Source organism: Lithobates pipiens, unplaced genomic scaffold (assembly GCF_037356315.1).
Source record: "Lithobates pipiens isolate NorthernLeopardFrog02 unplaced genomic scaffold, aLitPip1_a1.2 Scaffold_16, whole genome shotgun sequence".
In the NCBI taxonomy this organism is placed as follows: Eukaryota; Metazoa; Chordata; class Amphibia; order Anura; family Ranidae; genus Lithobates; species Lithobates pipiens.
The window spans coordinates 45,335,739-45,349,963 of record NW_027507748.1 but is presented as its reverse complement, the minus strand read 5'-3'; the positions used below and the strand labels follow the sequence as shown (position 1 = coordinate 45,349,963).

The 14,225-nt window shown below is 42.0% G+C and overlaps 1 long non-coding RNA gene across 1 annotated transcript in view; it reads right to left on the bottom strand.

Annotated features, from left to right (window-relative positions):
• Window positions 1-1,103: 1,103 nt before the first annotated feature.
• Window positions 1,104-14,225, bottom strand: part of LOC143981756 (uncharacterized) — a 59,588-nt gene continuing 46,466 nt past the window's right edge. Inside the window, exons 2-3 of the long non-coding RNA XR_013274356.1 lie at window positions 10,985-11,058; window positions 1,104-3,218 (exon numbers count right to left, since the gene is read on the bottom strand). This is a non-coding gene — a long non-coding RNA (uncharacterized LOC143981756). The remainder of the gene's footprint in view (window positions 3,219-10,984; window positions 11,059-14,225) is intronic.

Sequence of the window (14,225 nt, the reverse complement as noted above, 5' to 3'; positions counted from 1 at the left end):
AGCTGCTGGTTTCTGATTGGGCTTACCGTTCCTTCACTGTTTCACCATATCTGTGATCGGGGTCCCATTAAAGACTTCGTTCCACAGATTTTAGCTCCGGCACATAGGGGCTGATTTACAAAAGGTTTGCGCCATGAGTTGCGGCGCACGCCGATGCGCAACGGCCGTTTTCGTATTCATAAAGCATGTGCGCCTGTAACACAGCGCAATTCCCCATTTCCCAATAACATGCCGGCGCAACGGGAGGCGGCGATTGGTGCGCCGCTATAGACCTGGCGCACACATTATTCAACTCAGAATTAAAAGAAGCTGGAAGTGCCAATATTATAGGGGTGATGTGGGTGATGTGAGGAAGTATAGTTATAACTGTCCAAGTCACAAATATGCCCAAAATAGAACGGAAAAGTAACTTTCTCTGAGCAAGCCTGCTGCGCCTGCAAATACACTTGGAGCTGCGCGAGGTCAATTTATGCATTGCGCATGCGCAAGCGGCATTTGCGCATGTTCAAGTGCTCTGGTTCATTGCGCCGGCAAAATCATAGTAAATGTCAAGCCACGTAGATGCATTTGCATAAGTTGAACAGGCGCACCTCTCAACTTGACTTTTACGGGGTTTTTTTAAAGGCTATATGCACACAGGTCATGTTAGCATTAAGAAAAAATAAATTAAGAAAAAAAAATGTGTGGGGTCCCCCGGAATTCCATACCAGGCCCTTCAGGTCTGGTATGGATATTAAGGGGAACCCCACGCCCCAAAAAAAATGGCGTGGGGTCCCCCTCAAAATCCATACCAGACCTTTATCCGAGCACGCAACCTGGCAGGACGCAGGAAAAGAGGGGGTGAGAGCACACCTCCCCCTCCTGAACTGTACCAGGCCACATGCTCTCAACATTGGGAGGGTGCTTTGGGGTCCCCCCCAAAGCACTTTGTCCCCATGTTGGTAAGGACAAGGACCTCATCCCCAAAACCCTGGCCGGAATACATGGTCCCATCCACTGGCCCCACTGGCCCCTCAATGCGGCCAAGTCAGTCAGGGAAACAGCCCCAAAGAATAATGCTTCCACCTCCATGCTTGACTGTAGTGATGGTGTTCTTTGGGTCATGGTCAGCATTTTTCCTCCTCCAAACTTGGCGAGTCCCCGTCCTCAAGAAGGCACATGTACAGTCATGCCAATCAACATCTAAATGTTTCAGAGAAGGATTGTGCTGTGGTCAGATAAGACCAAAATTTAGCTCTTTGACATTAACTCATCTTGCCATGTTTGGAGGAAGAAAAATGCTGACTATGACCCAAAGAACACCATCCCTACAGTCAAGCATGGGGGTGGAAACATGATGCTTTGGGGCTGTTTCTCTATTAAAGGTACAATCAGACTCTGCCGCATTGAGGAGTCAATGGACAGGGCCATGTTTTGTAAAATCTTGGATGAGAACCTTTTTCCCTTTTCAGCCAGAACACTGAAGATGGGTAGAGATGAGCTCAGTGTTCGACTCGAACATCGGCCATTCGTCTGTTCGGCGAATTCAGAACTTTGTGGACCGTTCGCACCAAATTCGTGTGGCACGAATGGCCCACAATGCACTACGCCATCGCAGTGCATTGCTGGCTCATGATTGGCCAAGCATGCACTGTGACCCCGCATGCTTGGCCAATCACAGCGCCGGGAGCGAGGAGAGACATAATTGGCCACAGGCAGGATGCTTGTGGCCAATTATAGCTCAGGGGGTTTAGTACATGCCCCACACTATATAAGGCCTCCAGCGCAGCGGCCTTGTGTAGTGTGATCCGGCGTGCAGGGAAAGAGCAAGATAGGCAGGGACAGTGTGATCTTTTCTCCGGCATCTGCAGGAGTTAAAGTGGGTGTTGTGTGCCTCCAGCACAGTATACACCTGTAGCTACCCTTTTTTGCTGGTGTTCTCTAATACAGGCATCTGCAGGAGTTAGTGGGTGTTGTGTGCCTCCAGCACAGCACAGTATACACCTGTATCTACCCTTTATTGCTGGCGTTCTCTAATACAGGCATCTGCAGGAGTTAAAGTGGGTGTTGTGTGCCTCTAGCACAGTATACACCTGAAGATACCACTTATTGCTGGTGTTATCTGTTGCATATCTTGCATATTAGCCTTTAAAATTAGCACTTTTGATTTCGAACGTTCGAGTCCCATAGACTTTAATAGGGTTCTAAAGTTTGTATGAATTTTCGGTCCGTTTAAAGGTTCTGGTGCGAACCAAACCGGGGGGTGTTCGGCTCATCCCTAAAGATGGGTTATGGCTGGATCTTCCAGCATGACAATGACCCAAAACATACTGCCAAGGAATGTTGCTTGACACGTACCACCTACCTAAACATTGTTGTTCACCAAGTACACGTGGAAACTGTGGCCTGCCACACTGTAAAAATGGGTCAAGAATGGTTTGAGGAAAACAACAACAAGTGTTGCAGTGTTAACTTGGCCCTCAAGTTCTCCAGAGTTCAATCCAATCAAGCATCTGTGAGATGTGCTGGAAAAACAAGTCCAATCCATGGAGGACCCACCTCGGAACTTAAAGGACTTAAAAGTTCTGCTACCCATGACTTTATGCCAGATTCGACAACATACCTTCTGAAGTCTAGTGAAGTCCATGCCTCAATGGGTCAGGGCTATTTTAGTTCCAAAAGGGGCTGTTTTTCGGCAGCAAAAGGAGGACCTACTCATAATTAGGTGAGTGGTCATAAAATGATGTCTCATCAGTGTATATGATAGTGCAGGCACCAGAGTTAGACCACACTGTCCAGTGTACTCCATTATCCAGCAGACCTGGCTGGACACGCCCCTGCCCCCTCTCTTCTCTGTGTTAGGACAATTGTGATGAGGGGTGTGGCCACTACTCAGCTCTGCCAGCAGAGAGCATTACAGTGTGAGGGCAGGAAGCAGCATTTCCTCTAACATAAAAGTGTTGCTTTAAAGCATTTTTTAACACAAATCAGGTAAAAAGCATATACATAAGTTAATACAGGTTTGTAAAGAGAATAATGATGGGCTTTGGGCCTTTTCATGAGCGAAAAAATATGTAAAGAGTTAAGAGATTCTTCAAGCTGATCTAAGATTAGTCCAAATGTCATTGACCCGCTTTTCTGGTTTTCTTGGTACTTGTCAACATATCGCTTTGTTCTCAGAGAATCGGCATTCGTTTAAATGATGTCAAATGTCTTAAGTTATGTGGCTGGTAAAATACCTATATGGGGACAAATATTCAAAATCAAAGTTAGTCGGGTCTTTAATATGTAATTCTTTGGCCTACACTACACAAATGGTTGACTCTGGTTGCTGCAGGCAACATCTTAGCTGTAAGATGCACATGCAGTGATGTAGTTGCATTAATTGTTGATACATTCAGAGTTAAGTATGCCGCTATTTATTTTTTGCTGATGTGCATAGGAAGTAGCTCAGAAAGATTTGGATTTTTTTTTTGATTAGGGCCTTATGAAGCTGCACTGACTTTATTTTATTGCCACATTGTAAAAGCAGCATGTCCTAATTTTATCTGAATTGCTTCCCCTATGCAAGTCAGCTGGACTGAAGACAGAAGCAAGTCAAAAGTAACTCTAATGCCCCGTACACACGAGAGGGATTAAGTCTGACAGACCTCCAAAGGAGTTCCGCCGGAGTTCCGACGGAGTTCTGGCGGACTTTTCGACCGAACGGACTTGACCACACACCATCACACCAAACTCCGACGGAGTCGAACGTGATGACGTACGACTGGATTCGACGTAGGAAGTTCATAGACAGTAGCCAATAGCTGCCCTAGCGTCGGTTTTAGTCCGTCGGAGTAGCACACACACGAGCGAATTTTTCGAAGGGGACCGGGTCCGGCGGAGTTCCGTCGGGAAAATTTGAAGCATGCTTCATTTCTAAAGTCCGTCAGACTTTAGCGAAGCTAAAGTCCGTTGCAGCCCACACACGATCGGATAGTCTGACGGACTCAGTCCGTCGGAGTTTGGATGTCGAAAAGTCCGCTCGTGTGTACGGGGCATTATGCATCCCAAATACAAGCCATTTTTTCCTGAAGCTTATGTTTGGCTTGCAGCACAGTTGCTCCGTGGTTAGAACTCCTGCCATTCAAACCTAAGATCCTTGGATTGAATCTCAATCAAGAACAGTGGTGTACTATGGGGGGTGCGGATTGTTTGAGGGTCCTGCGGCCACCTGACATTTCTTTTATTATGTTTTGTTGCATACAGTGCTTTGAGAAAGTATTCGTACCCCTTCAAATTTTCCACATTTTGTCATGTTGCAACCAAAAAATGTAAATATATTTTATTGGGATTTATATGATAGACCAACACAAAGTGGCACATAATTGTGAAGTGGAAGGAAAATGATAAATGGTTTTCAAAACCTTTTACAAATAAATATGTGAAAAGTGTGGTGTGCATTTGTATTCGGCCCCTCAATACTTTGTAGAACCTCCTTTCACTGCAATTAGAGCTGTAAGTCTTTTTGGGGATGTTTCTACCAGATTTGCACATCTAGAGAGGGACATTTTTGCAAAATAGCTCAGGCTCTGTCAGATTTGATGGAGAGCGTCTGTAAACAGAAATTTTCAAGTTTTGCCACGGATTCCCTATTCGATTTAGGTCTGGACTTTGACTGGGCCATTCTAACACATGAATATGCTTTGATCTAAACCATTCCATTGTATCTCTGGTTGTATGTTTCGGGTCGTTGTCCTGCTGGAAGGTGAACCTCCACCCCAGTCTCAAGTTTTTTGACTCTAATGCCGCATACACACGATCAGACTTTTTGATGGACTAGGTCCGGCGGACTGGAATCCGTCGGACAATTCTATCGTGTTTGGTCTCTAGCGGATTTTTCTTTCACAAAAGTCAGACGGACCCAGTATTAAAACATATTTGAAATCTTTCGGACGGACTCGAGTCCGGTCGAAAAATCCGGTTATCTGTGTGCTAGTCCGACGGACTAAAACCGATGCTAGGGCAGCTATTGGTTACTGGCTATGGACTTCCTTATTCCATGTCATCACGTTCGAATCCGTCTGACTTTTGGAGTGATCGTGTGTGGCCAAGTCCGTTTGTTTAAAAGTCCGGCAGACCTCAGCTGCAAAGTCCATCGGATTGTCCGCCGGACCAAGTCCGTCGAAGTCCGATCGTGTGTATGCGGCATAACAGGTTTTCTTCTAAGATTGCCCTTTATTTGGCTCCATCCATCTTCCCATCAACTCGGACCAGCTTCCCTGTCCCTTCTGAAGAAAAGCATCCCCCCAACATGATGTGCCACCACCATGTTTCACAGTGGGGATGGTGGGTTTAGGGTGAAGTGTTCATTTTCTGCCACATAGAGCGGTTTGCTTTTAGGCCAAAAAGTTCAATTATGGTGTCATCTGACCAGAGCACCTTCTTCCACATGTTTGCTGTGTCCTCCACATGGCTTCTCACAAACTGCAAACAGGACTTCTTAGGGCTTTCTTTCACCAATGTCTTTCTTCTTGCCGCTCTTCCATAAAGGACAGATTTGTGGAGAGCACGACTAATAGTTGTCCTGTGGACAGATTCTCCCCCCTGAGCTGTGGATCTCTGCAGCTCCTCCAGAGTTACCATGGACCTCTTGGCTGCTTCTCTGATTAATGTTCTCCTTGTCCGGCCTGTCAGTTTAGGTGGACGGCCATGTCTTGGTAGGTTTGCAGTTGTGCCATACTCTCTCCATTTTCAAATTATGGATTGAACAGTGCTCTGTGAGATGATCAAAGCTTGGGATATTTTTTTATAACCTAACCCTGCTTTAAACCTCTCCACAACTTTATCCCTGACCTGTCTAGTGTGTTCCTTGGTCTTCATGATGCTGTTTGTTCACTAAAGTTCTTTAACAAACCTCTGAGGGCTTCCCAGGTGGACTTTATTTACTAATTAGATGACATCTGAAGGCAATTGGTTCCACTAGATTTTAGTTAGGGGTATCAGAGTAAAGGGGGCTAAATACAAATGCACGCCACACTTTTCACATATTTATTTGTAAAAAATGTTGAAAACCATTTATCATTTTCCTTCCACTTCACAAATCTGTGCCACTTTGTGTTAGTCTATCAGATAAAATCTCAATAAAATAAAATAGATGTTTTTGGTTATAGCATGACAAAATGTGGAAAATTTCAAGGGGTATGAATACTTTTTCAAGGCACTGTAGCACTGCGCTGCAGCACCGTGCAACACAAACAAAAAATGTCAAACAGCCACAGAACCACTATATCATCCCCACCCAGTGCTTCAGTGACAGTGGGAGCTCAGAGTGAGATAAAGTCTCCTTCCCTGCTTCGGTCATATGGCTGAGCCGAGAGGAGGAGGACCCACTGTATATGGCCATCTGGTTTGTGAGTTTAGGATGGGGGGAGTTCTGTACTGAGAGTATTGTAGTGTGAGTGTGTTGAGAAGTAGGAGGTTTCCCAAATGAGGGTTCTGTACTTGGAGGGGACAAGGGGGGTGTCTATTGAGGAGTTTGTACTAAGAACTGCGGAGGGGGGTCTGCACTGGGGGAGGCGTATCTCTACTAGGGGGGAAGGGTGTCTGTACTGAGCAGTCTGTACTGAGGGGGTCCGTACTGCTGGTGGGTTGAGAGCCAGGATTTAGCAATGTTAGGGGATCAGTCTAAACTGTGGGTTCATACGGAAAGGGGTCGGTGTTGCTGAGGGGTCTGTTTTCCAGGGGGTTGGTCTATACTGAAGGGTCTGCACCGGGGGGGCGGGGTCTGTAATGAGGGAGTGGGTTGAGAGCGAGGATTCAGGAATGTTAGGGGAGCAGTATAAACTGCAGGTCTCTACTGAAGGTGTGTCAGAATTGCTGAGGGGTTTGTTCTTGGGGGGGTAGGGGGTTGGTCTATACTGAAGGATCTGTACTGGGGGGGGGGGGTTGTACTGAGGGAGTGGGTTGAGACCAGGGATCTAAGAATGTTATGGGATCAGTCTAAACTGCGGGTTCATACGGAAGGGGTCGGAGTTGCTGAGGGGGGTCTGTTCTCGGGGGGGCTTGGTCTATACTGAAGGATCTGTACTTGGGGAGGGGCGAAGTTTGTACTGAGGGTGGGTTGAGAGCGAGGATCTAGGAATGTTAGGGGATCAGTCTAAACTGCAGGTCTGTACTGAAGTGGTCAATAGTTGCTGAGGGGTCTGTTTTCCAGGGCGTTGGTCTATACCAAAGGGTGTGCACTGGAGAGGGGGGGGGGGGGGTCTGTAATGATGGAGTAGGTTGAGAGTGAGGATTCAGAAATGATAGGGGAGCAGTCTAAACTGCAGGTCTGTACTGAAGGTATCAGAATTACTGAGGGGTCTGTTCTTGGCGGGGGGGGGGGGGGGGGGTGGTCTTTACTGAAGGATCTGTACTGGGTGGGAAGTTTGTACTGAGGGAGTACTTTGAGAGAAAGGATCTAGGAATGTTATGGGATCAGTCTAAACTGCAGGTCTGTACTGAAGGTTTCGGAATTGCTGAGGGGTCTGTTCTTGGGGGGGGGGGTCTATACTGAAGGATCTGTAATGGGGGGGGGGGAGTTTGTACTGAGGGAGTGAGTTGAGAGCAAGGATCTAGGAATGTTAGAAGATGAGTCCAAACAGGTCTGTACTGAAGGTTTTGGAATTGCTGAGGTGTCTGTTCTTGGGGGGTTGGTCTAAACTGAGGGATCTATGCTGGGGGGGGGGGGGGTTTGTACTGAGGGAGTGGGTTGAGACCAAGGATCTAAGAATGTTATGGGATCAGTCTAAACTGCGGGTCTGTACTGAAAATGTCAGCGTTGCTGAGGGATCTGTTCTTTAGAGGTTGGTCTACACTGAAGGATCTGTACTGGGGGGGGGGGGGGGGGGTTGTACTGAGGGTGGGTTGAGACAGAGGATCTAGGAATGTTAGGGGATCAGTCTAAACTGTGGGTCTGTACTGAAATGGTCAGTAGTGGCTGAGGGGTCTGTTTTCCAGGGGGTTGGTCTATACTGAAGGGTCTGCACCGGGGGGGTCTGTAATGATGGAGTGGGTTGAGAGTGAAGATTCAGGAATGTTAGGGGAGCAGTCTAAACTGCAGGTCTGTACTGAAGGTGTCGGAATTGCTGGGGGATCTGTTCTTGGGGGGTTGGTCTATACTGAGGGATCTATACTGGGGGGGGGGGGGGGTTGTACTGAGGGAGTGGGTTGAGACCAAGGATCTAAAAATGTTAGGGGATCAGTCTAAACTGTGGGTCTGTACTGAAGAAGGTGTCGGAGTTGCTGAGGGATCTGTTCTTTAGGGGTTGGTCTATACTGAAGGATGTGTACGGGGGGGGGGGGGGGGAGTTTGTACTGAGGGTGGGTTGAGAGCGGGATCTAGGAATGTTATGGGATCAGTCTAAACTGCGGGTCTGTACTGAAGGTGTCGGAGTTGCTGAGGGGTCTGTTCTTGGGGGGGGGGGGGGGGGGTTGGTCTATACTGAAGGATCTGTACTGGGGGGGGGGTTGTACTTTGGGTGGGTTGAGAGCGGGGATCTAGGAACGTTATTGGATCAGTCTAAGCTGCGGGTCTGTACTGAAGGGGTCGGAGTTGCTGAGAGGTCTGTTCTTTGGGGGGGGTTGGTCTATACTGAAGGATCTGTACTGGGGGGGGGGGGGGGGTTGTACTGAGGGTGGGTTGAGAGCGGGGATCTAGGAATGTTATGGGATCAGTCTAAACTGAGGGTCTGTACTGAAGGGGTCGGAGTTGCTGAGGGGTCTGTTCTCGGGGGCTTGGTCTATACTAAAGGGTCTGCACTGGAAGGGGATCTGTACTGAAGGAGCAATATATTAAGTTTTTGTACTTGGGTTTACATTTTTTTTTTTTCAAATCCTATGATCTGGAATCCATTAAAGAGATTTCTGTACTTTTCTTTTAGGTAAATAGCAATGAACTTGTAAATATTTATTACACAGGGTTTTATAGATGTCAATCCCATGATCGGCACACTATGACATTTATTTACACAAGCATAACTTCTGTGAATTCTCTGCCCTACCCAACCCCTGACATCCCACGACAATGCACACTGTAAATATATATATATCGTGTATATAGATTTGGTGGAGATTTACTACAACTGTCAGCCGCACAATGACGAGTTTGTCAAGCTAAACAAGAGAATAAAGAGACAAGAAGGCTTTGTTGGGCTCTGCTTAGGTACTTGTACGCAATCATTTAGTGTGCTTGTCTGACCTACAATAGAAGAAAAATGCAAACCCAAATCAGTAAAATAAACTAAATAATAAACAGTATTGAATCATTCTGGATTCTTTTTTTCCAAGATTACCTATTCAGTGAAGAAATGCTCGAATTACGTGTATTTTTAAACTATGCAATGTGTAATTACACTCAATTCTTCAGTACTTGATATGTGCGTGCTTTTACCTCCTTCCTGCCCAGGCCAGCTCTTAGCTTTCAGCGCTGTCACATATTGAATGACAATTGCGCGGTCATGCAACACTGTACCCATATGACATTTTTATCATTTTCTTCACACAAATAGAGATTTATTTTGGTTGTATGTAATCACCACTGGGTTTTTTTATTTTTTGCTAAACAAACGAAAAAAGACCAACAATTAAAGAAAAAAATGGTTATAAAACTTTGCAAACAGGTCATTTTTCTGCTTCACTGATGTGCGCTGATGAGACTGCACTGATGGGTACTAATAAGCGGAACTAATGGGCACTGATAGGCTGCACTGATGGGCACTAATAGGCAGAACTGATGGGCACTAATAGGCAGAACTGATGGGCACTGATAGGCTGCACTGATGAGGTGGCACTGATGGGCACTGATAGGCTGCAAGATGGACACTGATTAGGTGGCACTGGTGGGCACTGATGAGGAGGCACTACACCGATTAAGCAGCACTGGTGGGCAGTGATGAGGAGGCACTGATGAGGCTGCACTGATAAGTGGCACTGATGGGCACTAATTAGCAGCACTAAAGGGCACTGTTGGGCACTGAAAGATGGCACTGATGGGCACTAATGAGGCGGCACTGATAAGCACTGATAGGCTGCACTGGTGAGCACTGATGAGGCTGCACTGATAAGTGGCACTGATGGGCACTAATTAGCAGCACTAAAGGGCACTGTTGGGCACTGAAAGATGGCACTGATGGGCACTGATAGGTGGCACTTATGGACACTAATAGGCAGCACTAAAGGGCACTGAAGGGCACTGATAGGTGTCAATGATGGGCACTAATAGGCGGCACTGATGAGGAGGCACTGATGGGCACTGATTGGCAGCACTGATAGGCACTGATTGGCGTCACTGATGGGCAACAATTGGTTGTTATAGGCAGCACTGACTGGCATCACTGACGGGCAATGTTTGGTTGTTATAGGCAGCACTGATAGGTACTGTTTGGGCTGCACTGATAATTAGGACCTGCTCTCACCTCTCCTCGTGCTGTGACAGCATGAGGAAAGGAATGTTGCTAACCAGTGTGTTTACATTGTGATCAGCTGTGATTGGACACAGCTGAACACATGGTAAAGAGCCACTGTGATTGGCTCTTTACCCGATCTGGGATCAACTGTATCCAAAGGACACAGTGATCACAGAGCGCTGTGGATGGGTGCAGCAGCGGGTGTGCACAGAGGTGGGGTTGGGGGGCACTACCACAAGAGGACGTCATATGAAGCCCTCCCAGAACTGGCCAACCACGCTGTAGCTGTCCTTTTGCTATAGCGAGGTCGGCAAGCGGTTAAAGGATACCTAAAGCTCAAATAATTATTATTTTTGTTTTGGATAGATTACCAAGTGTTACTTTTTGCTGTCTATTCCCGGTTGGGGACATTTTCCTTTACTTCCTGTTTGGAGACAAGACAGGAAGTGAGAAAAGATCTCACCAAAGGAATTATATTCTTCTCTTAATGAGTTGTCAATGGAACAAGGGCTCCTATTGAAAGATGTCCTTTCTAATTCTTTTCTGGTAATGACTTAAAATTTTAAAATTGTACTTACATTTCGTACCAATTACAATGGTGACCAAGACTAACGGAGAGGATCCAGTGGTTTTCACAAACACAAATATAAACCTGTAGACAAGTAAGGGCAAAGAAATGTCATTCCACTTGTATAAAGTCAATACTAGGAATTTACAATGCATTTCAGGGGTTGCAACAATTTCCCTTCCTCAGGGCCGTGAACATGTATAATGGCAAATACTGTATAATCAAATCAGTATCTGGTCTATGGTAATACATTTTTAAAAGAAAGTTCACTTTATTATGATAAAAAGGTAAAAATGTAAATAGTAAAGAACTAAATCTAAAAATGTAATAATTAGTCAAGAGTTAAGTATATTAATATTAAGCATATTCCCTGCTAAATTATATTTATCTGTACTGTACATTATTAAAAAATCTGAACTATAAATTCATATTTATTCTATTATTTTACATTATAATTTATTTGAAATTAATTCAAATAGATACATTTAAAACTAAAATTTGACTAATACATGAAAAAGAATTAAAATGATAATTAAAATGAAGTATATGTTCTACTAACCAATTAATAGTTGCATAATAATAAAATATTTATACTATAAATACAAATGAATTGGATCTATTTACAATAGATCACATTTTAAATTAATATTAAGTAGATAAGTTAAAAAATAAAGATACATTTAAAACTAAAATGTGACTACTACATGAAAAGTAATTAAGACAAAGTATATTTTCTACTAACAAATAATAACAGTATAATAATAAAATATTTATACAATAAATAAAAATGTATTTGATCTATTTAAAATAAATTTTTTATAAATTTGATATGAAACATGATACAACTGATTTTAAAGTATTTTAGTATAATACAGCTATTTGATTAGTAGAAAATATTAATTTAACTTACTATTGACTCAATACTAATTTTTAGGATTTGATTATTTTACTTTTTCATATTTTACTTTCAGTTTTTCTTTTGCAAATAATTTATTTAAGTTTTCAAGGAATTGTCAGCGCACAGCAAAATGTTACAATAAATGTAAATGTTAAAGAACTAAATCTAAAAATTTAATAATTAGTCAAGAGTTAAGTATATTATTATTAAGCATATTTCCTGCTAAATTATATTTATCTGTACTGTACAATATTAAAAAATCTCAACTATAAATTAATATTTATTCTATTATTTTACATTATAATTTTATTTTAAATTAATTCAAACAGATACATTTAAAACTAAAATTTGACTAATACATGAAAAATAAATAAAATTAAATATATGTTCTACTAACCAATTAATAGTTGCATAATAATAAAATATTTATGCTATAAATACAAATGAATTTGATCTATTTGCAATAGATCACATTTTACATTAATATTAAGTAGATAAGTTAACAATAAAGATACATTTAAAACTACAATTTGACTACTATATGAAAAGTAATTTAAACTAAGTATATTTTCTACTAACAATTAATAACAGTATAATAATAAAATATTTATCCGATAAATAAAAATGTATTTGATCTATTTACAATAATTTTTTTTTTTATAAATTTGATATGAAACAGATACAACTGATTTTAAAGTATTTTAGTATTATACAGCTATTAATTGGTTAGTAGAAAATATTCACTTAAATTACTATTGACTCATTACTCATTTTTAGGATTTGATTCTTTTACTTTTTCATATTTTACTTTCAGTTTTTCTTTTGCAAATAATTTATTTAGGTTTTCAAGGAATTGTCAGCGCACAGCAAAATGTTACAATAAATTTAACGAAAACTAGGATTCTTTTATTTTTTCATAATGATATACTGTAGGTATACTTACCTTTGAACATTTTTTTTTTTATATTGTGGTAGACCAGATACCAGTTTGACTATATTTGATGTTCATAACCCTGAAGAAGAGCGGTGATTGCAAACCCCTAAATGCATTGGCTTCTCCCGGTGATAATAAATATAATATAATATATATAAATAAATAAATATAAATAAAATTCTTGGTCTGGATATTAAAAGTGGATCTACACTTCTCTTATTTACCTAGTGTATTGTATATGTTTCTATAAAGTCCATCTACAAGAGTCCTAGAAAATAAATGAGTGATGAGAAGTCAATGAACTTCTATATAATTAAAAACTATGATTATAACATATTGCTTAAGCTGGTGCTCATTAGACATGTGCATTCGTTATCGTCCGAATTTCTGGGGGTTTTTCGTGTTCGTTTCGTGTTCGTTTTAACAAAATAATAATGAATGCGCAGAATCCGATATCCGAAAGATCCGAAATTAAAAAAATGCTTTATTTTCGTATCCATTATATTTTCGTATAGTTGTGACAGCAGTTCAGTATAGATAAATAGAAGATTTGACATGACTGTGACAATAGCGATCTGTGCCTATCGAACCTGCGGCTGAGTGTGCCTAACCTAACTCTGTTAGTCCAAGATTATTCGACATAGAGAGAAACAAACAAGTATCGTATCATATCATTCGATACGATCAAAAATATGTATAATACCATTATAATTATATACCATTATAATACCATTCAACATGAAGATTCCACCAAGCAGATAAAGACATACGAATCGCTGTGAGCGGACATTTACTGTCAAATACTCCGCCCATAGGCTATAGAAGAATTCTAATGTTGTTTGACTAGTGATAATAAGTAATCATTTTAATTATGACTAGTCAAACAACATTAGAATTCTACTATAGCTTGTGGGTGGAGAATTCAACTCAAAATGTCCGATCGGGACTTCGTACAGTTTAGCTGCTTTGCCAAAACTTCTTAGAACATCTGACAGACACCGTAACCCTTCAAAGGACAGATTCAACCTTAATTCGGATTTTCGTACGAATGCATTTTTAACAAAATAAAATACATAAAAACAAATTTTGGGAGTAACTAAATAAATGTATTTTTCGGACAAAACCAAAATTCCGAAACAAATTTTTTTTTTTTTTTTTTTATAATTCAATCTTTATTAAACATTTTTCACTTATTACAATTAAAATTTACATGGCATATCCACATCAAAAAAGGAAAAAGGAAAGTGACAATTCTCACCTTATAAATATATATCGACCACGGTGATTTGCTCCCCCAACGCCACCTGCCCACACCCACCCCCCTCCCTTTCCCTCTCTCCCCCAAAATGTACCAAAAAAATTCAATTGTGATATGTGTACTGTGCCACTCCCTTAATATTCAAGTGTTTTATGTCTCTT